Source organism: Elephantulus edwardii, unplaced genomic scaffold (genome assembly GCF_000299155.1).
Source record: "Elephantulus edwardii isolate Elephantulus edwardi_28Jun2011 unplaced genomic scaffold, EleEdw1.0 scaffold00032, whole genome shotgun sequence".
Classification (NCBI taxonomy): domain Eukaryota; kingdom Metazoa; phylum Chordata; class Mammalia; order Macroscelidea; family Macroscelididae; genus Elephantulus; species Elephantulus edwardii.
Window position 1 is genome coordinate 1,461,771 of NW_006399782.1, and position 3,473 is coordinate 1,465,243.

Here is a 3,473-nt window from a genome sequence, read left to right on the forward strand (position 1 = left end):
TATTTAGTATTTTTCTCTTTTATAACTCAAAGGCATCAATTCTTCTTCTGACATCCTTATTCATTGTCCAGCTTTCAGATGTGTGGCAAGTGATTGGAAAGACCATGGCCTGAATCAGGCACACCTTAGTCCTCCAATTGACATCATTGCCACTCAATAATTTGAAGAGGTCCCTGTTGCAGAATTTCCCAGTACACTGTGTTTGCTGATCTCCTGACTGCTGGTAACAAGTGTATTGATTGTGGATCCAAGTAAAATAATTGACAGTTTCAAACTTCTCTCCCTCCATCATGATCTTGCCTGTTGGTCCAACGATGAGAACTTTTGTTTTCTTGACAATGAGGTGCAATCCTTGTTGAAGGCTGTATTCTTTGATCTTCAGCAGCAAGTGCTTCAAGTCCTTCTCACTTCCAGCAGACCAAATCCTGTCATCTCTATAATGTAGGTTATTATCTTGAAGTCACATTCTTCTTCATTGAGTCCAGCTTCTTGAATAATTTGCTCAGCATACCGAATGAATAGGTGTAGAGAAAGGACAAGACCTTAACACACACCTTTCTTAATTTTAATCCACGTAATGCTCCCCTGCTATGTTTGCACAACAGCCTCTTGGTGTAGGTGAGTACTCAGAGAATTCCATCCTCCTCAATGTTAGCCATAAGTTGTTTTGATCTACATAGTCAAATGCCTTTGCATAGTCAATAAAAGTACAAACTGACATTCTTCTGGTATCTTTACTTTCAGCCAGGATGCATCTGACATCAGCAATGATATTCCTGGTGCCTCTTCTAAATCCAGCTTGAATTTCTGGCAGTTCTTCATCTAGGTACTGTTCTAGTCATTTTTCTAGGAGAATACTAATATGGCTTACTGCCATCATTATTAGAAGTCTAAACCCATGAATTAATTTTAGTTAGTGTTATCAGCACAGTGCCTTATGCAGTTGCACACCTTGCTTGCTAAAAGTGGACTTGAAAACATGCTGCAGAAGATTAAAGACTATGTAAATATGGCTATAGCTCAGCATCAAGAAAACAGAAGTCCTCACCACTTCACAGATAGGCAACATCATAATAGATGAAGGAAAGATCGAAGTTCTCAATTATCTCATCTTACTTGGATCCACAACTGATACCCTTGGTACCAGGGGTCAAGATAAAAAAACAAAACAACCCAACAAAAACACAACATGTAGTATTATGAAAATCTGCTGTCAAGGGCCTCTCTAAAGTACTAAAGAGTAACAATGTTATTTTCAAGGTTAAGATACACCTGCCCCAAGTCATGGTGTTTTTAATTACTTCCCAGTAGATATGAAAGTTGGACAATAAATAAGAATGACAAAAGAATTGGTGGCTTAGAGTTGTGGTCCTGGAGAAATGTATTGGATAACCCATGGACAGCCAAAAGAACAAACAAGTCCACCTTGGAGGAAGTGCAATCAGGGTGCTGCTTAGAGACAAGGATGATGAACTTTCCTCTCACATCCTTTGGGCATGTTGATATAAGAGGCCATTGCTTGGAAAAAGATATCACACTGGGAAAGGTAGAGGGTCAGAGGAGGAGAGGAAGGCCCTCAACTAGATGGACTGACAAAGTGACTTTAACATGCGCTCAAAGATCAGAGACAATGAAATGGCACAGGGTTGAGCAGGATTCAGATTAATTGTTCAGAGGGTCACTTTGTAGATGACTGGATGGCACTTAACAACAACAACAGCATGAGTATTTCATTATATTGGTGAATAATAGTTATTAAAACAATAAGCCAAAACATTATGATTAAAAATACGTCTTAAGGATTTTTTTTGCTTAAGAAAATTTTGTAGAAGACTGAAAAAGAATTTTTATTAAATCAGATAATCCAGTTTAAATATAGGACAAATGGCTATAACAGAGCAGAACAAACAGGTCTGTCCTAGAGAAGGTGAAACCAAGTTTCTCCCTGGAGGCTAGGATTTTGAAGCTCCGTCTCACATACTTTGGGCACATGGCTAGCGGTTACCAGTCCTTAGAGAAGGACATCATGCTCAAAAGGGTGGAGGCCACAAGAGAGGAAGACCCCAGATGAGAGGGATTGATACAGTAATTGGGACAATGAGGGTGGGTGTGTTAGAGTATTACTGGCTCAGGGCAGAGCAGGCTTCAGAGCTACTGTACACAGGGTCACTATGAGTTGCAGATGACTTGATGGCTCATAACAACAAGCAGGACATACAGCTATAAAATGATTTTACATATTTTAAATTTTTGTAGGCCTGAAAGTGCATAAAAGTGTTGCTTTTGTGAGTAAAAGTGAAAAATTTATTTTTTTTTATGTGTACCCTGTATTAGGTTTGGTGTTTTGTGGGGTTTTTTTGTGATTTTTTTTCTTCTACACATACACTCCTTGGAGATGATGAAGATGGCACAGGATAGGGCAGGGTTCAGATTCATTGTTCAGAGGGTCATTTTGTAGATGGCTGATGGCACTTAACAGCAACTCAATGACACATAACAATAACAACACATATACTGAATTCAATTTTTCATTAAGCATTGAACTGACACTAGTTCCATTTTTTCACTGACATGAGTTAACTTCATTTTTTTCCATGTTGAACAAGAGGAGAACTGCTGCTACAGATGACAGCAAATGGACATTTCTTTCCTGTGAATGGCAAGCTGCTCTTTAAAGAAATTCATGTGCAACAATGAATGAATGGAAAATAAATAAATAATTTAAAAGACATTCAGAACTAGAACTTGTCTAAAGGAAGACTAGGAAGTCTCATCGTCAACACACAGAGTTAATGATATGCTTTCACGTACTCATGTGCGTGTGTGGCAACGTAAGCTTTCTAAAATTTCATTTTAAATCCAAAAACCTTATCACTTGAAGTCAAAGTATTTTTGCCAGTGTCTTTCAGTGTCTTGTTGAAAAAGTCTGCTAAGTAGGCTAGTTTAGGCATCCGTTCTTCTATTTCAAAGCATGCCAAGTCAAACAGGCCAACTAATTTTTTAAAATTCTGCCGTTTTCTTTAAGCTCAAATGCTCTACCGAGAAGTCTTCCTCCACTAAGCCACTGGATTTCTGTATGTGGCAGATTCACGTGTTCTTTGCTCAAGTTTTCATACAGATTATAAAACATTCTTAAGGTGGGTTTCCTAGGGTGAGGCCCACCCATTGCACTTGGGGCATGCTGACCTCTACAACCCCCCCAGCCTCACAAATGCTGGGAACTTGACTGTGGTAGTGGGGAACTGCATTCACGTTATCCCCTATAGAGAAAAAAACTTCAACATTATTGAGTGGAATGGTCTTTCTTTACTAAAGATAACCATTTTGGTAGAGTCATCCAGAACTACTTTACGTTTCCTCTCTAATGTTGTTGTTGTTATGTGCCATCGAGTCACTTGCGACTCATAGAGACCCTATGTACAACAGCCCTAAACCCTGCTCTATCCTGTGCCAATCTCACTGCCTCTGACACA